The following is a 20813-nucleotide window of genomic DNA, read 5'->3' on the forward strand; positions in this document are numbered from 1 at the left end:
AGTCCAAGGGAACAGCTTTTAAGCCCAGCAACAGCAGTTTGGCGGCTGCTCAAAGCATTTGCCCATGAGTGTGATGGCTCCTGCGCCTGCTGTTCCCAGCCTTGTTCCTGCCATGTTCTAATTCTGCTCCTCCCTTACTCCTGCCCTTGGCCCAGCCCTGCTCCTGCCTTGCCTCACTCCAGATAACCTGGGCCTGACCTGCGGCTCCAATTCCTCACCTTGACTCTGAGTCTTGGCTCTGGCCCCTGTCCAGAGCTGCCAGTAGAGCTCACCGCTAACGCAGTGTGGGTGTGGCAGGGTTTGGGACACCGGAAAGAAGACTTGGGATGCAAGAACTTGCAGGGGGCTCTCACAATACCCAGCAAGCGAGCAGGCAGCCATTGTGCACAGACCCAGAGCTCCAGCCCCTGCAAAGGGATTCCCTTCCCAGCCATCACGGGCCGGGAATAGGTGTGTCTCTTGTGTAAGTCCTGGGGCCAGAAGACTTTCAGGGATGGAGTTCTGGGGAAAAGGCAAGTCTGGCCATCTTCATTTACATGAGTTATAATTAGGGCCTACCAAATTCACACTCCATTTTGGTCAATTTCATGGTCAAAGGATGGCAAGGTCGGTTACTGCCACATTTATTTCTGTGCTGCTGCCTTCAGAGCTGGTCACCCGGCTAGCAGCTGCCACTCTCTGGCCACCCAGGTCTGAAGGCAGCAGCACAGAAGTAAGGGTGGCAATACCGCGACCCCTCTACAATAACCTTGTGACCCCGCCCCCCGAGCCGCCATTTTGGGTCAGGACCCCCGGGTTGAGAAACACCGGTCTCCTCCATGAAATCTATATAGTCCAGGGTAAAAGTACACAAAAGACAAGATTTCATGGGGGAGACCAGATTTCATGGTCCATGACACGTTTTTCACAGCTGTGAATTTGGTAGGGCCCATAATTTCATCTACTGAGTTTTGTTGCTTTAGTTGGAATCTGTTTCAGTTCTGATTGTATAAGTCATCCTAGACGATGATGGCTGGACTCATGAGCGGGAACAGGAATTGTGCAAAAATATCCTGAGTGGCTCAGTGGGTCACCCTGAGTTATGGGAGTGAACTTTGGTTTGGTAACAAAACTCAAGCCAGGAAGGAGAAGGGCTTTCCCTTAGAGATCAGGAATGCTATCCCAAGGGGCAGGGATGGTGGGCAATGTCTGTTTTGCACCCGATGTGGAGCAAGTAGCATTGACTGGACTGGACTGGATCTGGCAGCAGTTTGGAGCTGATTACACCACGCTCCAACCTTCCAGGCTACTGGCAGCAGAGCTGATATCAGAACAGGACTGGGAAGCTGCATATGGGAGCAGGACCTGGCAGAGTGTTCTCTCTGGACTGGAGCAGACAGGTGGAGAAGACCTGCCCCTTGACTACCAATGACTCCCGCTGGACCCCTGAGTGGGGGTTTTAAGCTTGTGGCTTTTGTGGCAGGATTAAGCATTCTGGGCCTCACTAAATCAGAGAGTTACTGTTCAGAATGGTGGAGTTGACCAAAGTCTAGATGACTGGGTTTGCGATCCTCATTTCATCAGAGAGGGTTTTCATGTCTCTTTATATTTTCCCTCTTCCCCAAATAACAAGGTCCTTGTGTTCCCTAGGACTCGGGGTGCTGGCAGGAGGGGAAGCACCTGCTGCAAAGGGGACCAGGGAGGGTTTATTTATTTATTTGAATTTCCTGGAGCCAGAAGTGGGAGCCCAGCTTGGGGTGGGGGCTCAAGCCAGAGTTTGTCTATTTTAGAAGATGGCCCCTAGATAGCTCTGGGCACCTGGCAGACTAGACTTAGAACTCTGCTCCTGCACAATCTGAGCTGGATTCTCCCCAGCCTCCCTGCAGAGCTCACGGAGTCCCACAGATCGAGTTTAAAAGAGTGGATTAGACACTGGACCCACCCCGGGGATCGTGCCATTGAAGGCTCAAGCCCTCCCAGAAGGAGCAACAGGCTGGCTGATGAAAGATCTACTGCTCCCCCATTTATTTCTGCATGTGTGTGTGAGTGGAAGCAGAAGGCAGCTTGACTGAGTGTGTCGTGGAGATCAGTAACGCCTCTCCGGGGTGTAGGGATTAAATCTGTCCAAAACTCAGCCTGTGGAAATCAGGTCTGGACTTCCTTAAGAAAGCCTAACCCCCTCCAGCTCCAGGGAGCCCTCGGCAGTCAACAGTCAACAAGGATCAGCAGAGAAGCAAGGCATGGCAAGAAGCCCCCGAGTTCTGCGCTCCATCACAGAGGGGCCTGACCTGCTAAGCTTGGACCCAGGACTAAGTTCAGGGGTTGGGTGAGGACCAGTGGTGAAATCTGGATCCAGGTCCAGGTTTGGAATCCAACACTCTCCAGCTCCCAGATGAAGTTTGGTGTGATTCAGATCCAGGGGCTTGGTTCTGACCCAGCTCACAGAGCAGCGTGCCAGCCGCACGGGGAGAAACAAAGGGGCCAGAGCTTTGCAGCCACTTTAACAGGCGAAGCAGAGAGACAGAGATTCATCCCCCCTCTCCCCCATGTCAGCCGTGCGGCCAGAGAAATGGTGACGGGACTACGTGCGAGGGGGCAGACTTGGGGCAGAGGCAGACAGGCGTGGGGGAGGAGGACAAGGGAAAGGGGAGCAAGAGAGAGCTGAAAGCGGGGAGTGGGGGGGAGAGACAGAGTGGCGGGGGCTCTGCCATGCCCTCCTCGCTTATGGATATTCTATTTAACCATCTGAGGGGCCGATCCTGAGAAGCCGCTGAGCTGTTATCGGTGCTGAATGTTTTGTAGCAATTCCCAGGGGGCTCCTCAGCCCCTTCAATCTCCACCTACCCCGTCTCTATCTCTGTCCCACCCTAGCCCCCACGTCAATGCTGCAGCTTAGGTGTCGGAACAATTGCCTGACAACGAGCTATTTTTAGCTGCCGGAGCCAGGAGCGAGGCTTCGGCCAGCACTCTGACAATGGGGGGAAGGGGGCTGGGCTTCCCCAGTGACCACTGGGCAGCAGAAGGACCTGTAAGGTTTCCTCGATGACCCAGGTCCATACAATACAAGGAAAGCAAAACAGGGACATACCCAAGCCAAGACGATCTGCTCCTTTACCTAATGGGAATGACCCCGGGTGAGGGGCTGGGAGAGTCCAGGCAAGCAGGGAAGCAGGAGCTCTCCCAGCTCCTCCCTTGGGTGAGGCTCCCACACAAGTGGGAAAACAGGGTGAAGTGCAGCAGGGTTTCCATTAGGTAGGTCCAGGGCTGGGCCAAGGTTTGGTGGAGCCTCACGTGCAGCAGCTTGCGGGGGCCACCGGCCTGGCTCCTGCCTGTCTGCTAGACCGTGCAAGAATTCTGCAGAGACCCGGCAACATAACCTCAATTCTGTGGGGAATGGGGGGCTCCATGAGCCAAGGCGAGGGGCGTGGCTCAGTGAGCAGGGCCCACCTAGGAAGCTGAAGGAGTGGGTCACCCACTCCTGGACGTGTGCAGGAGTGGAGGAGTAGTGGGGCTGTCGGCCACCCTGCCCGGTCAGAGTGACTCAGCCCTGGGAAGGGGAGAGGGGAGTTCAGTTGCCATGGCCTGTTCGCTCTTTGGCCTCTCTGCAGAGGCTGCCAACAAGGAGCCAGCCAAAGCCAGCTGGCGTGGATGTGAACCACTTGCAGCATGTTACACATCGGCTCTTGGCTGGTCCACAGAGGTTAAGAGTCTACTCCAGCTCCTAGCCAAAGGTGTTGTCTCTTCAGCTCAAGGGGCAGCGGCTCTTGTTCTCCCCACTGGACGGCTTGGGGTCAATTCCCACTGAGGACCCAGAATGGTGGGTGTTATGGGCACTTGTGCCTCCTTGGGACTGGCCAGGCAGACACCAGCTCATTGCACACAGGCTGCTGAACAGCCTCCGGATGGCAACGGCTTTTGGTTACCGGCATTTTGAGCCAGATTGAAAGCAGTGGCCTAGCAGTGGAAGGCTTGTATCTCCCTGCCAGGGCCCTGTGCCCTCGCTCCCCATGAACCAATCTGCCTTGCAGAGAGGAACAGTGTGCTAAATAAACCCAGAGTGCCTCCACCCAGCGTCAGGGCCAGCTGGGTCCCATCTGCTGTGCAGCTCCAGGGGCCTCTTCTGGCTAGTACTGCAGGGACAGCATGGCTGGGCAAACAGAGCTGCCTTTTCCTGCTAGAGCCTCCATCCACTGGACACTCCCATGCATGCTGGTGGTGCCTCTCCCATGGACGTCAATGGGAGCAGAGTTAGCCGAGCAGTGAGTGCATTTGAAAACCCGCCTCATGCTCCTCATGGCTGCTGAGCCCGGGGTGTGCAGGGATCAGCTTGTTATGGACAGACAGTGCCCTACTTCAGAAGGGTAAGCTCGCGTTGACTGCTAACCATGCTGTGTCCCCGCCCTGCCACGCAGCACGAGCCACCTTGCACTGTACCCAGAGGTGCCCAAGTCCAGTTCCACTTGAATTTCTCTAGGAACCCTCACGGCTGGACCTGACAGCCAGTTGATTGATAACGTTCTTTCCTAAGCTGAATCAATGTTGGCAGGGGGGACGATGGGGTTTAAATTGATACATTTATGGAGGGGATGGTGTGATGAGATTGCCTACCATGGCATGTAGCCACTCTGCGACAGCGAGCAGCAAATATTGCCAACAGCCGGTGGTGGGCCACTAGGTGGAGAGGGCTCTGAGTTACGACAGAGAATTCTTCCCCAGGTGTCTGCCGGGGGAGTCTTGCCCATGTGCTCAGGGTCCAACTGATGGCCATATTTTGGGTTGGGAAGGAATTTTTCCCAGGTCAGATTGGCAGAGACCCTTGGGGTTTGAGGGGTTGTCTTCCTCTGCAGCATGGGGCACAGGTCACTTGCAGGTTTAAACTAGTGGAAATGGTGGGTTCTCTGTGACTTGAAGTCTTTAAACCATGATTTGAGGCCTTCATTGACTCAGCCAGAGGTTAGGGGTCTATTACAGAAGTTGTAAATGTGGCCTGCACTGCGCCGGAAGTCAGACTAGATGATCAAAATGGTTCCTTCTGATCTTAAAGCCTAGGAGTCTACAGGAAATAACTCGAAAAATAGTTTGTAAAGGTCACAAAAGGGCTTGCTGCACGAGGGCAGTTGTGGTAATAGGCATTACTGGGGGACCAAGAGCCTGCGGCTGGAGGCAAAGAGAACGCAGACGCTGGGCAATGCCAAGGATAATCCAATCCCAGGGGCCCTGGGGGAATCAGATGAGCCTGAACAGTATTGGGTCTAACACTTGGGATCTCCTACACCCTGTGCTGAGATTGCACCCCAGTCTGACCCTACAGAAAGAGGCACTGCTCATGTGTTTCCATCACAATGATTTTAACATGCCAAAGCTCAGAGAGTAATTTAACTCCAAAATCAAGCCTCAATAGGGATTCTGAGGAGATAGCACAGGGCAAAGTCCCAGGGCCACATGCAAGGAGGAGTGGGTTTGCAAGAGCCTCCAGAAAAGGGCATGAGATTCAATCTTCTTCACAGCCACTGAGGTCCAGGGACAAAGCTGTCTCTGCAGGGCATGATACTGAAGCTGATTCAGGTTTAACCCACAGCGTAGGAGTAGGGAGAGAAGGGAAAAAAGGATGAAGGTTGAGTTTCCTGGTAGCGGGCGGGCTGGGTCTGAAATCTGGTTAGGTGAGTGAGGGGGCCCCGGATTCCCCCTGGGAATATTCTGGGAAATCAGATGCTGTCTGGAAGCATTACCAGAAAATCACTCACACACAACCACCATCCGCCCATCAACAGGGATGTGGTCTCTTTCCCTTCCTCCTTTGGTCCCCTCCCCCCCAGTTCAAATTCCAGTAGACACCACAAGAATCCTGCAGTTAATCTACTTGGTTTCTACTGGTTTCTGTTGGTTCCGACTGAGGAACCAGTATCCAGCCGACCAACAGACCCATTGTTCTGTTCCTCGCTGGCCAACTGGAACCAATAGAAACCAGATGAAACTATTCCACTGGAATTCAGGTGGCTCTCTCTGTCCCATCTCCCCTGCCCTTTGCCAAGTATCAATGATCCAAGGCCTGGAGTTTGGAGAGAGGGAGGAAGCTGTTTACTCCCCCTTTGAGAAAGAGTCGCCCCATTATGTATTTATCTATTTACTTATTTAGGAAGTTTTAGCAGTTTTACAAACCATCAGCATGTGAAGATCAAAGACAAAGCCATAAGCCTTGGTTAGTGAACATTATCCAGTAATATCATCAGATCTCTGCGAACGAGGGTCTGGCCATACTGCAGAGTGACCCTCTTTGCACTACCCAGGAAGTGTTGTTTCTGGATTCTCACCCCATTATTGACCCCGTCTTACCCGCCTCCTTAACCCATGTGCTTCATTCAAGTTCCATCCAGGGCAATCTGGAGCTGGTGACCGATGCAGAAAGCACAGCTCCTCTTCCCTGCTGAGACAACCCTTCTAACCCCTTCCACAGCCAGCCAGGCTGCTTTATCTGGCTTTGTTTAGCTCCATGGTGGGAAGCAGGCTCAGGATTTTGCATGACATTTCCAGTGTACCGACATAAACCCAGTGCTTAATTTGTGCCAGGGCTTGTCAGGGCTGAGCCCTCCCGGCACCTCTGGGCCCGGCAGTTCAGAGCCCCGGCACCTCTGGGCCTGGCAGTTCAGAGCCCCGGCACCTCTGGGCCCGGCAGTTCAGAGCCCCGGCACCTCTGGGCCTGGCAGTTCAGAGCCCCGGCACCTCTGGGCTGGCAGTTCAGAGCCTGGCACCTCTAGGCCTGGCAGTTCAGAGCCCCGACACCTCTGGGCTGGCAGTTCAGAGCCCCGACACCTCTGGGCTTGGCAGTTCAGAGCCTGGCACCTCTGGGCCTGGCAGTTCATAGCTCCGGCACCTCTGGACCTGGCAGTTCATAACCCCGGCACCTCTGGGCCTGGCAGTTCAGAGCCCGGCACCTCTGGGCCTGGCAGTTCAGAGCCCGGCACCTCTGGGCTTTGCAGTTCAGAGCCCGGCACCTCTGGGCCTGGCGGTTCAGCGCACGGCACCTCTGGGCCTGGCAGTTCAGATTGCCTAGCATGGCATGTAGCCACTCTGCGACAGCGAGCAGCAAATATTGCCAACAGCCGGTGGTGGGCCACTAGGTGAAGAGGGCTCTGAGTTACGACAGAGAATTCTTCCCCAGGTGTCTGCCGGGGGAGTCTTGCCCATGTGCTCAGGGTCCAACTGATGGCCATATTTTGGGTTGGGAAGGAATTTTCCCCAGGTCAGATTGGCAGAGACCCTTGGGGTTTGAGGGGTTGTCTTCCTCTGCAGCATGGGGCACAGGTCACTTGCAGGTTTAAACTAGTGGAAATGGTGGGTTCTCTGTGACTTGAAGTCTTTAAACCATGATTTGAGGCCTTCATTGACTCAGCCAGAGGTTAGGGGTCTATTACAGAAGTTGTAAATGTGGCCTGCACTGCGCCGGAAGTCAGACTAGATGATCAAAATGGTTCCTTCTGATCTTAAAGCCTAGGAGTCTACAGGAAATAACTCGAAAAATAGTTTGTAAAGGTCACAAAAGGGCTTGCTGCACGAGGCAGTTGTGGTAATAGGCATTACTGGGGGACCAAGAGCCTGCGGCTGGAGGCAAAGAGAACGCAGACGCTGGGCAATGCCAAGGATAATCCAATCCCAGGGGCCCTGGGGGAATCAGATGAGCCTGAACAGTATTGGGTCTAACACTTGGGATCTCCTACACCCTGTGCTGAGATTGCACCCCAGTCTGACCCTACTGAAAGAGGCACTGCTCATGTGTTTCCATCACAATGATTTTAACATGCCAAAGCTCAGAGAGTAATTTAACTCCAAAATCAAGCCTCAATAGGGATTCTGAGGAGATAGCACAGGGCAAAGTCCCAGGGCCACATGCAAGGAGGAGTGGGTTTGCAAGAGCCTCCGGAAAAGGGCATGAGATTCAATCTTCTTCACAGCCACTGAGGTCCAGGGACAAAGCTGTCTCTGCAGGGCATGATACTGAAGCTGATTCAGGTTTAACCCACAGCGTAGGAGTAGGGAGAGACGGGAAAAAAGGATGAAAGTTGAGTTTCCTGGTAGCGGGCGGGCTGGGTCTGAAATCTGGTCAGGTGAGTGAGGGGGCCCCGGATTCCCCCTGGGAATATTCTGGGAAATCAGATGCTGTCTGGAAGCATTACCAGAAAATCACTCACACACAACCACCATCCGCCCATCAACAGGGATGTGGTCTCTTTCCCTTCCTCCTTTGGTCCCCTCCCCCCCAGTTCAAATTCCAGTAGACACCACAAGAATCCTGCAGTTAATCTATTTGGTTTCTACTGGTTTCTGTTGGTTCCGACTGAGGAACCAGTATCCAGCCGACCAACAGACCCATTGTTCTGTTCCTCGCTGGCCAACTGGAACCAATAGAAACCAGATGAAACTATTCCACTGGAATTCAGGTGGCTCTCTCTGTCCCATCTCCCCTGCCCTTTGCCAAGTATCAATGATCCAAGGCCTGGAGTTTGGAGAGGGAGGAAGCTGTTTACTCCCCTTTGAGAAAGAGTCGCCCCATTATGTATTTATCTATTTACTTATTTAGGAAGTTTTAGCAGTTTTACAAACCATCAGCATGTGAAGATCAAAGACAAAGCCATAAGCCTTGGTTAGTGAACATTATCCAGTAATATCATCAGATCTCTGCGAACGAGGGTCTGGCCATATTGCAGAGTGACCCTCTTTGCACTACCCAGGAAGTGTTGTTTCTGGATTCTCACCCCATTATTGACCCCTGTCTTACCCGCCTCCTTAACCCATGTGCTTCATTCAAGTTCCATCCAGGGAAATCTGGAGCTGGTGACCGATGCAGAAAGCACAGCTCCTCTTCCCTGCTGAGACAACCCTTCTAACCCCTTCCGCAGCCAGCCAGGCTGGTTTATCTGGCTTTGTTTAGCTCCATGGTGGGAAGCAGGCTCAGGATTTTGCATGACATTTCCAGTCTACCGACATAAACCCAGTGCTTAATTTGTGCCAGGGCTTGTCAGGGCTGAGCCCTCCCAGCACCTCTGGGCCTGGCAGTTCATAACTCCGGCACCTCTGGGCTGGCAGTTCATAGCCCCGGCACCTCTGGGCCTGGCAGTTCAGAGCCCCGGCAGCCCTGGGCCCGGCAGTTCAGAGCCCTGGCACCTCTGGGCCTGGCAGTTCAGAGCCCCGGCACCTCTGGGCTGGCAGTTCAGAGCCCCAGCACCTCTGGGCTTGGCAGTTCAGAGCCCCAGCACCTCTGGGCCTGGCAGTTCAGAGCCCCGGCACCTCTGGGCCTGGCAGTTCAGAGCCCCGGCACCTCTAGGCCTGGCAGTTCAGAGCCCCGGCACCTCTGGGCCCGGCAGTTCAGAGCCCCGGCACCTCTGGGCCCGGCAGTTCAGAGCCCCGGCAGCCCTGGGCCCGGCAGTTCAGAGCCCCGGCACCTCTGGGCCTGGCAGTTCAGAGCCCCGGCACCTCTGGGCCTGGCAGTTCAGAGCCCCGGCACCTCTGGGCCTGGCAGTTCAGAGCCCGGCACCTCTGGGCCCGGCAGTTCAGAGCCCCGGCACCTCGGGGCCTGGCAGTTCAGAGCCCCGGCACCTCTGGGCCTGGTAGTTCAGAGCCTGGCACCTCTGGGCAGGGCCCAGAGGGGGGGGCAAGAGGGGCAATTTGCCCCAGGCCCTGAGCCCCACGGGGGCCCCCACCAGAGTTTTTCGGGGCCCCTGGAGCGGGGTCCCTCACTCGCTCCGGGGTGCCCGGCAAACTCTTATGCAGCCGGAAGGACCCCCCCCCCGCCAGCGAAGACCGGGAGCGACAGAAGCTCCGGCACCACACACTAAGCCCAGGCTCTGACTCGGGTTTGTGTCCAAGGGCCGCTTCTGTTTGCACACAAATCAGTCCGACTCAGGTCAGCAAGCCTTCAGGACCTTGGTCCTAGGACCCTTCTAGGGAGTGGGTCAGAGCTTGAGTCCTGCTGAGACTCGGGTCCAAGCCCTGTCATTTTGCAGTGTGGACACAGGTCAAGCAGCAGACCGCAGTCAGAAGGTCAGTGTAGTGCAGTATGGATGAGTTAGCCTGGCTGTGAGACCTTGGCCCAGCAGCTATAAACCCAGGTTTACAATGCAGCGTGGATGCTCAGCATGGGCTTGGAAACACCGCTTCCCACAGACTCAGGCTTAGTGTGCAGTCTAGTTATACAGACGCTCCCCGACTTACGCAAGCATTCTGTTCCGGAACGCCTTGCGTAAGTCTAATTTTGCGTAAGTCAGGGACATATAACTGACAATTACACACACAAAAAACGCTTACGGAACTTACAGAACTTTTTCCATAAGTGCGGGTTTGCGTAAGTTGGGTTTGCGTAACCCAGGGAGCGTCTGTACCCAATGTGGCCAGGCACTTTACAAGCATACCATATACAGCTCAGCCAATCCACCAGTCTTACTCCAGCCCTGGGGCACACTGGCACCTTGGCAAAGGGTCCCCAGTTCTTTGCAAGCAACTCTGGTCTCAGACCTGACAAACTCACTAAACCAGGGCATTTATCCATACAGAGTAACACATAAGGTATCTACTGAAAGTTCATAACTTGGCAAGACTCAGAATCATTGTGAGGTGTGTGTACAGGTGATATTTAAGGACAATGTAAGTTTATGGAACATCCGAAGAAGTGAGCTTTAGCTCACGAAAGCTCATGCTGAAATAAATTTGTTAGTCTCTAAGGTGCCACAAGTACTCCTGTTTTTTTTGTCTGCTTTATAGTTAGTTATAATTAAAGTTAGTCACCAGGGGCTATCATATCTCAGTGATGGGCCATTCAAGCAGGAGGGAGTTGTCACCCCTCCCTGTTTAGCCGGTGATGTAATGCAAGACTTAGTTGTCCAGCCTTGCTCAATCCCAAGACTATCAATGGAAAACCATCAGAGACAGCTGCAAACAGTTGAAACCAGTTGGAGATAAAAAGGGAACATTACAACAGATTAGAGCGCTCGCCCTGTCTATGAACAGAGACAAGACTTTTTCAGTATAACCCTGAGTGGAGACAGGCACCCTGGATGCATTCACTGAAGAAACATCTTGTACAATGGGGGTGCTTTAATCAAAAGTTTAGTTCCTGGTTCCTAAGATACCAGCCAGCTCTGCAACCTACTTTATTAGCTAGGAAAGGTAACTATTCATAACTGTAGGCCCTAGTTTGCATTCTATGGGGTTTTTTGTATTGTAACCATTTGTTTTTACCAGACTCTCATTTCTAGTTGAAGCTCTATTCCTTCTTAAATAAACCTACTTTTGTTTTATTATGAGTGCTCACAAGTGCTGTGCATTATATAGGAGCAGTGATTTAAGGTAAAACTAGTAACTGGGGTACACTGCTCCTTGTGGGGCAGAGGATCTTGGATTTCTGTGAGTAATCAGTGTCAGGGGATGGACATCACAGGAGAAAGGGACTTGGGGACTGGGGTGCACCGCTTGTTAACCTGCATTTCCCAGAGGAGAGTGCTTGAGTGGCTAACAGGCTGGGGGTGTAGGGAGAAGACACCCAGTCACCACGGGCAAGCCTACGTCTCGCTAGAATCATGGGGTAACAAGCTGACTCACAGTCCAGGATACCCCGAGAACCGTCACAGCCTCCACCTAGCGCCAGTATCTCTCAATCCTGGCCGACAAGAGTTCCACTGTTCCAGTCCTGCTCTCCTCACTCCTCTGCCAATCTACATCAAACAGGCCCACAGCACCTCTACTCTTCAAGTCTGTCCCCATCCCCAGTCTGAGTCAATGTACCTTTATCTTGACCTTCAGCCCTTCTGCTATGTCCATAGTGGATCCCTGCTGAGCAGAAAATGCCAGCTCTATGACAGCTTTTGCAATGAGGAGAGAAGATTCAGGCCCTGATCCTGCAAACAAAAAAACATGTTTGACTTCAATGGGTCTGCTCACATCAGTAAATTATGCATGGGCTTGGGTATTTATAGGAATATTCACTTTAAATCTCAGTTCCCCCTTTGAGGTGAAAGGCAGGTATGTGCTGACTTCGCTGGGCCACGCATTTTCCCCAAATGTCTTGGAGTGTCCCCCTGCTTCAATAAAAGGATCTGCAGAGACCTGACAGCTCTCTGAACACGCATCCAGAGAAAAAATATTTGGGAAGAATGTACAGCTTGGATTAGTAACAGCTTCTGAACCACAGCTCAAACTTGCCACCTGGTGGCAGACTCCGTGAACAGAATATTTTGCTCTCTCATGGCCATGGCCCCATGAGATGATGTGCTGTTTTAAGAAGAAACTTTTAAAGAACCATCTGTGCTTCCCACAGCCTACGGAATGCCTCACCCCATTTCTACACAGAGCCCTGTTCTCCCAACAAGGGCAGAGACTGAGGGAATGACTGGGCTGATCTCATGAGATTTAAAGGCTGTCTCCTATTTTACAGCAGCAGACGCGTATTTGGGCAAGAGATGGACAATCATTGAAACAGATCCCTAATTCCTTTCAAGGATTTCATCAACCAGTGTGGAATATACAAGTCTGCCTCTGAGTCTTGGCTGCTGAGACTGCGAATAGCCCTGGAAATCCAGGAAGAGTGACAAATTAGACAAAGCTTGTTTACAATTTACAAATAAGTACATAAAACTCTGAAACAATTGAAAAAAAGCCTTTAAAATAATGATCAATATCATGATGGAACTTGGGTGGGAGTTATCTTCCAGCACTGGGACAAAGGACTATCTTAAGAAGACACTCTTCTCCTAGAGATCTAGGACCAGGCCATATTAGAAAGTTTAAATCCAAGCTGCTTTTTGAGGTTATTCAAATATGCATGTGTGTGGGGGCGGGGAGGGATGAAGGCGAATAAAATCAAAACATGGTGACTGACATCGTTAGGTTTTACACTTGCATTTTTTTACAGTTGAAACAGAGACAAAAAACACCTCTCCCCTCCCCTCCACACACTTTGCAAAAGATGATACAAAAATATACCAGGAAAGGCCCTGATCCTGCAAGGACTTATGCATGGGCCTAATTTTATGCACCTGCAGTTTTAGGAGCCTGATCACCGTGCATAAAATTAAGCACATGCATAAGTCTTTGCAGGACCGGAGCCAAAAGTAGTTTTGAAGAACAGAAAATTATAAAAGAGTATTGTCAACCAGACTGTCATGTTTTATAGGGCAAGTTCTGCATTTCTAGCTTGCTCACCACTGACACATCCTGACAGAACACTTGGGCTGCAGAAACGATCAGTGTGACATGATGTTTTTCATGACAACGCAACATTCCATTCAACATCCCATTTCAGCACTGCACCACCTTGCCTCAGTACAGCATCTCCAACTTACAAAGCGGTTTCAAAGAGACATTGCCTGTGACTCTGTAACTTTTGCATGTGCCATCGGAACATTCTGAAGTGGCCATTATCACTTTGTGGTGGGCTCGACGTGACATCATCATGCTTTGTGGTGCTGACATCATATTTTGATATGACATCATCAGACTGTTGTGTCGACATCATATTCTGGTCTGACGCCATCACTTACTGACGCAGCGAGTTCATGTGTCGGAATAACATCATTGATGCTGACTGCTTTGCCGCCATTGCCCTGCCAGGATGCCCAGGCAACATGTTGGCACTTCAGTGTCATGAAGTCGTGACACCAGAGTCTGGCTAAATAGAGGAGCTGAGCCCCAGCTCCGGAGGGCGCCCGTGAAGGAAAGAGAACTACAATTCCCAGAAGGCAGTGCCGTAGTGTCTCATACTGCGCATGCGTGCCTTCCTCGCGTGCGCTCGGCGTCCCCCGTTGTCTCGCCAAGCCCCGCCCCGCGTCCCCAGCTTCCGCTGCCGCCGCAGCACGTAGCGAGCGAGGGGAGAGGCCGGGTTTCCGATTCCGGCCAGCCTCGCTCTGGTCCCTGCGGCTGGCTGCCGAGCCTTGTGCCTCCGCCATATTGTCTGTGTGAGGCCGGTGGGGAGGGAGGCCAGAGCGGCGGTCGCTTCAGGTACCGGCGGGCCGGGCGGACCCGACCCCTCTTCCCGGGGCCCGGCAGGGCGGGGACCACCCCCGAGGCAGGCGGGACTGGGGCCGCGGCGGAGGGGTCCTGAGAGGGGAGGGGGCGCCCCTGGAGAGGAGGGGCCCCTCCCCGCTGTGTGGGGGGCCTGGCAGGGGGGTGCCCTGAGGGGAGGCTCCTCCTCCTTCCCTCCTCGGGGTGTAACTCTGCAGAGGAGGGGCCTACCCCCTGCCCGGCCCCGCTAGGGGTTAGGGATGGAGGGGGGGTGCCGGGGAGAGGGGCCCAGCCCCTTCCCAGCGCTGCCTGATGGGTGGGGGTTCAGCTGGGTGGGGGTGGGCCGCTTCTTCGTTCTGTCGGGGGGGAGGAGTAGGGAGGGTCCCACCACCCCCCTCTCGGTTCTCTGGGGGGTGGAAGTGGGTGGGGGGGTCTATATTCTCCTGGAGAAGAGGAGCCCCTCCCCATCCCAGCTCTGCTGGCAAGGTATATACCCCCCGGGAGAGGCAGTATCCTCCCCACTCCCCTTATCAGTTCCGGGGGGGGGGGGGATGACTGTTCCCCTGACTGAGAGGGTCTATCTTGCCCCACCACGATGAGGGGCGGGAAGAGGAAGGGTCCATCTCTGTCTCATACTGTCAGGGGAGTATATCTTCTCCCCATGTGAAATAGGCTGTTTCTTCTTTTAGCTTCATTGGGAGGGCGCTCTTGCCCCTGAAGCTGTGGTTGGCAGTCTCTTCACAGCTCTGTGGATGGCAGGGGTTTATGTCCTGAGGAAAGCTCCACTTATCACTGCTCTTCTCACTCCAGCTGAAAATTGGTTCAAAATACTTCTATTGGAATAGCAAGTTATACCACTATTGCTCAAGCATGTGATTTTTTTTGTTTAAAGAGGACCGATTGGGTAAGAATGTTTAGGCCACATACATTTTTCTAGCCAGTCTTTCACTGGAAACAATGGGAGATTTATACAAAGACTGAGGATGGAATATGCTCCTTATATGTTAGCTAAACTTTTAAGCCCTGATCTTGTGTCAAGGTCCAGTAGTGCAGTCCTCTGTGCCCATGTGGAGTCCCACTGACTGCAGTGGAACTCTACAGTGATGCAGGGCTTTGCACTATTAGAACACGATGCAGGTTTGAGGGGCTCAAGAAAGTTACTGTTGTAATCCACATCATTTAGTGGGGAGTAAGTGGTGGAGGGCACTGCTAGGACCGCACTACTCCTGTTCTCTTTTGTTATGCTCGTTTCACACCTAGTTACCAGATCTGTTCACATAAATATGGTAACTGTGCAAATTTGGTTCACAATACTACGTACATTATTTGGAAAAAGTGGCCCATAAAGTGTCATAATCAGCTTAAGAGTCAACACCCCATTGAGATGACTGGGGAACAGTTCACACCTCTCCTACAGTTGCTGTTTCAGGCTACTTGCAGACATCTGGAGACAACACATCAGCTTTGCAGGTGTTTATACTCAGGCCTGGTCTAGACTAAAAAATTATATTGACCCAGCTATATTGCTTAAGGGTGTGAAAAATCCACACCCTTGCGTGGCATAGTTAAGATGACCAAACCCTGGTGTACATAGTTCTAGATGGATGGAAAAACTCTTCTGTCAGCCTAGCTCTCACCTCCCAGGGAGGTGGATTACTTGCACCAACAGGGGAACCCTTTCCCTTCACCATAGGTAGTGTCTACACAGAAGCACTACAGTGGCCCAGCTGCAGCTGTGCTGCTATAGCATTTCAAGTGTAGACAAGCCCTCAGTTCATGTTTAGAAGACTGTCTTTGTAGACGTAGGTGCTAGAAATATACTCCTAAAACACTTGAAATATGCAGAATCAGATATTCATGGGGCCGTGTAATAACTGAGGCAGGCAAGATTAGCCCGTGGGTTGAGTGTTTGGCTCCACTGGCACAGACCATGGGCATCTGTAATAGGTAAGTATCAACCATCTGTCCAGTATATATATCCCTCTTCTGTTGAGACACACACATCTGACAGAGGGGCAAACTTCATTTCATAGTTATCTTGGGAGTAGATGGATCTGTGAGGTGGGTGGGTTTACATTCCCCTGTGGTGAGGGAGGGCCTACCTGTTCCTTGGACAGTTAGGTGTCAACCTCTTCTCACACCTGTAGCAGAGAGGGATGTATTGCCTAAGGGGTGAGGGTGGAGTTCTTCCCAGCTCTGAGGTGGGGGTGTAGCCCTTTGAGGGGTGGAGGTCAGGGGTGCAGCTCAGAGGTGGGGAGATAATTAGGGGTAGATACAGGTTTTGATATTTTCTACATATTAGTGGAAACTACATCCTCCAAAATCTTGGCATGGGGAGGTGCAAAGCTCTTGGGGTGCTGATAGTATAAACTTCTCCTGGCTGTATTTTTCTAAGTAGGATGTGTCCTCTGAAGAGGAATCACTTTCTTTCAAGTATAATCCCATAATGGAGTGGGTGGTTTGTTCTGGGAAGGTATTAATCCTAAAAATGATGTGAGGGAGGTTATAAAGAGAATTCCAAAACAAGGGGGTGGGAATGTGTCCTGGCAATGGCTGTGGTAAAAAGAGAGGGGAATTTGATATCAGTGGAGAACCAGGTGATGTAGTATGGCCAGGATTAGATGTAGTAAACTGAAGGAAGCTAGGTCCTGGATGGAGAAAGGGTGGTGAAATTGCTGATGTGGAGGGGAAGTATTTCGTGGAGAAAACAGGGAAATACGTTTTGGTTGGGGTAAAACATAAGGTAGAGGTTATATAATAAAAATGAGGGGAGGAGTAGATCCTGGGGGAACATGGATGTGTGGAAAAGGGATTAGACCATCGGCAGGTATGTGGTCAAAGTGGGAGACTTTAGATTGTAGGATGGAGCTGGGGCAATGGAGATGAGGGCTGTAGTAGTGACGGGGAAGGGTTGCCACTTCATAGTCAGGAGGTGTGTGAATTGAGAATGAAGATGAGCTCCTGGGGCTGGGGTGCAGGGAAAAATTGTAGTAAAGGTACTTTTCAAGGTAGAAGAAGAAATTACTTTGAGTGTTAAGGATGTGGTAGAGGGGGTGCACTGAGAGGAGTAGTGTGTTAACCAAATGAGGATATGAAAGGAGTAAGAGTAGGTGACAGAGTGGAGGTGTGATTAGTTTCCATCTTTCATGTTATCTCTAGGGAAGCATGGGAATCTATTTCTGGGTTATCAAATGTGTCATTCTTTTTATCCAATGATACTGAATTGCTTATATTAACTTGTCCCCCTTATGGGGCTCTTGGGGTGGGGTTGAGCTCTTTCTAGTGAGAAGTAACTCCTAGATTTTTAAGTTCAGAAAGGACCATTATGATCATCTAGTCTCATCACAATGATCGGAAACTGCCTCCTATGAACTCCCTTGGTGCCAAATGCACCATACATAGTTGCCAAAACCTTAGTCTTCTTCCTTGATGACTTCTACAGTGTAGTTATGAGTGATTGGTACAAAATTCTTTAGCTTATATTGATAACTAATAGGATACTGTAGAACAAATTAAGTTTAATATTAATAACAAGAGCCACTGTACTGATTATTTTAACTTTCATTCAACAAAAACCTTATTTACCAAAATTTCCTTTCTTTGTTTTAATCTACCACAAGAGTGCCACAGATTTTAGAGTGGTAGTAGCCATCTTGATCCCAGGATGTGAGAGAAACAAGGTGGGTGAGGTAATATCTTCTGTGGCTGAAAGAAACAAGCTTTCTAGCTTACACAGAGCTCTTCTTTAGTCCTGAAAAAGATCACTGTATAAGCTCAAAAGCCTGTCTTTCAACAACAGAAGTTGGTCCAATAAAACATACTACCTCACCCACCATGTTTCTCTCAGATTTTAGGTTCAGTTTGCTTCAGAGTATGGGAACCTTGACAAAAGGGAGTTCAGCTTCCACTTTAGTGAGATGCCTAGGTGTTCAGAACAAGTTGACTTATGAGGTTGGTCACTGCTAACAGCAGTGCGATCTCCACTATAGTCTACTTTTTAGGGCATTTGGGTATGTCCCTCTTGACAGAGGCATATACATTTTGTACTGTTTTCAGAATAAATGAACCTGAAGCAGTTGGATTCACTTACAGTTAGTGGGTATGAAGAATGTTGCCAAGATGGAGGACAGATTCTCCTTAGAACAGCAATTGACAGTTGTGTGATTTTTATTTTTGTTATTTTGTATGCTAAGGATGGACTTCAGCATTCATATCCCTACCGAGTTGTAATGACTGTTGAATACTGCTAGTCTTGTGGATTTAGTTGTCTTCAAAAGTGCTGGTATGAAATGCAGAATTATCATGTGACGCATTCCTCAGAGGATATATTTCAATTGCCCGCGCTGTCTGAGAGCTGCCCTGTCTAACAATATTTTTTATACAGGGCAACCTTCCCGTATACTGTATTAGTAACACAATAGCTGGCATTTAACAAACTCTGATTTATGCGGACCACGATTGTTTTTCTCCCCTTGTAGTATTTATATATAAACTTCTCTGAAGTTCAAGTATCAGGTTTGTATGGGTGAAAATATTTTTATGTAGTGCATCTCCTGCTTTAGGATTTGGGAGTGGCACAGACTTTTCCTGCCTTAGTTTCTTTCCTGATGCTGCCGGAATGTTGTTGAAATGACTTGCAGTCACTTGTCTTGCAGTCCAGTTCTGTCAATTTCTGATGGTTACCACAAATTTTCTGTTGAACGAAGTTTACAAATGTTACCTACTTGACGGGAACAGACAGCCATGAGGATTTCCTGAGGAGAAACATCCAGATAGTGAGATCTTTTTCCTTTTGGTGGTGGTGGTGGTATTTTCCAACTCTGCCAATACATGGCTAGTTAAAAACTTTAAAAACAAACCAAAAAAAAAATAGTTAAAATAGTTGTGGCTTTGCTGTGTGAACTCCAGAGAAAGCACTCTCCTTAAATAATCCATGAGAACCAGGTAGGAGATTGCATATCAGTGCTCTCTTAGAGTCTGTTTACTAATTAATGACAAGAAAAGCCTAGTTTCTAGGTAGGGTATGATTTTCCAGAACTCAACTGGATGGGAGGCAACTGTTAATCCAGTCTGAGATCAGTTGCAAAGTGAATATAGAACATAAGAATGGCCATACTGGGTTAGACCAAAAGTCCATCTAGCCCAGTATCCTGTCTTCCAGCAGTGGTCAATGTGAGGTGCCCCAGAGGGAATGAACGGAACAGGGAATCATTAAGTGATCCATTCGCTGTCACCCATTCGCTGCCTCTGGCAAACAGAGGCTAGGGACACCATCCCTGCCCATCCTGTTTAATAGCTATTAATGGACCTATCCTCAATGAATTTATCTAGTTCTTTTTTGAATCCTGTTATAGGCTTGGCCTTCACAACATCTTCACCCACGAAAGCTCATGCTCCAATACGTCTGTTAGTCTATAAGGTGCCACAGGACTCTTTGCTGCTTTCACAGGTTGACTGTGCATTGTGTGAAGAAATACTTCCTTTTGTTTGTTTTAAATCTGCTGCCTATTAATTTCATTTGGTGACCCCTAGTTCTTGTGTTATGAGGAGGAGTAAATAACACTTCCTTATTTACTTTCTCCCCACCAGTCATGATTTTATAGACCTCTATCATATCCTCCCCGCAACCCCCAGTTGTCTTTTCCAAGCTGAAAAGTCCCAGTCTTATTAATCCTTCCTCATGCGGAAGCCATTCCATACCCCAATCATTTTTGTTGCCCTTTTCTGAACTTTTTCCAATTCCAATATGTTTGTTGAGATGGGGCAACCACATCTGCATGCAAATAGTGGTGCTAAAATCTCCCTTTCTGACTTGAAGGAGCAGTTATTTACTGTTGCCAAGTGGAGAAGTCCAGCAGCTACAAGCTTGATAAAGGTTTATAGTTTTGGTATGGCAGGCCGAAGCCCTAGCAGAACAAGGTTTCTATTTGGCAGACTGGTGAGGAGAGAGAGATTGGCTTTGCTTTGGAATTCTTGCAAGCGCTTTTGCTTTGGGTGGGGTCTGTTACAAATTTGCAGAGGTTTTTTTTTTTATGCATTCCATGACTTTCAGCCTTGGGTGCATGACTTGCACCCTTCAGTTATCCTGTATGCTATGATATTCTAGTGGCACAGCACCAATTGGTACAATGTGGCATGTGTGGGGAAAAGGACACTAATATGTACCACTTCTTATACTAGATGTATTAGTTTGGCAACACTAGTTTACTCTGGTACGTTAATAAAGCTTTTAAAATTTGGATTGAGTTTCTCTTCTGCCAGTCTCTTAAGTAACATGTAGCACTAACACCTGCCATACTTTGAGGATAACATGGAACAATAGGATGAAAGCTCCTTCAGCCCAATTCAGAAGTGGGGATGAAAGAGCCTGTGCTTTAATGAGAATACTTGGGGTTGGACTTTTAGTTGTGATATAGATGCCTCAATAGAACTTGGGAACCTGAGATAATTCAGTAGACTTAATCTAGAACAGGTCTTAGAGTTTTTGGGTCTATGAAACAAATCCAGACAGTTTTCCTTCCTCTAATGCAGTGAGACTCAGATGAAGGCTCAGGAGCCACAAACAGCTCTTTAATGTGTCTTCTGTGGCTCTTTGCAGCACTTAATAGTAAAACACTGTGCCATTTAATTATTAACCAATCAAGATGCTTTTTTGATGTTAACCAATTGTAGAATACTTGGTCATTTTGCTGTGAGAATTATATAAATAAAATGGTAAATGAAACAATGATTCACACTACTGTGATTCTTCTGGGTAATGTTGATTGCTAATTTGGTTCCTGAATCACTGAGGTTTGAGTATCACTGCTCTAATGTAACTGACTTCTGTGAGCACACTACAATGCACA

At 50.0% G+C, this 20813-nt stretch overlaps 1 protein-coding gene and 1 long non-coding RNA gene across 4 annotated transcripts in view; one reads left to right on the forward strand and one right to left on the reverse strand.

Moving 5' to 3' along the window:
* The window catches only part of LOC120380899, a 68141-nt gene that overhangs the window by 17914 nt on the left and 29414 nt on the right, over positions 1–20813 (reverse strand). The window contains exons 1-2 of one of the 2 annotated variants that reach the window (XR_005587874.1): positions 13168–13473; positions 11752–11864 (exon numbers count right to left, since the gene is read on the reverse strand). This is a non-coding gene — a long non-coding RNA (uncharacterized LOC120380899). Of the gene's footprint in view, positions 1–11751; positions 11865–13167; positions 13474–20813 lie in introns of those variants that run through there. The other variant, XR_005587873.1, reaches the window with a different exon arrangement.
* The window catches only part of CSNK2A1 (casein kinase 2 alpha 1), a 33872-nt gene continuing 26868 nt past the window's right edge, over positions 13810–20813 (forward strand). The window contains exons 1-2 of one of the 2 annotated variants that reach the window (XM_039498798.1): positions 13813–13962; positions 14655–14869. The gene's annotated coding sequence lies outside the window, so the exon portion shown is untranslated. Of the gene's footprint in view, positions 13963–14654; positions 14870–20813 lie in introns of both variants that reach the window. The other variant, XM_039498797.1, reaches the window with a different exon arrangement.

Source organism: Mauremys reevesii, linkage group 13, assembly GCF_016161935.1.
Source record: "Mauremys reevesii isolate NIE-2019 linkage group 13, ASM1616193v1, whole genome shotgun sequence".
In the NCBI taxonomy this organism is placed as follows: Eukaryota; Metazoa; Chordata; order Testudines; family Geoemydidae; genus Mauremys; species Mauremys reevesii.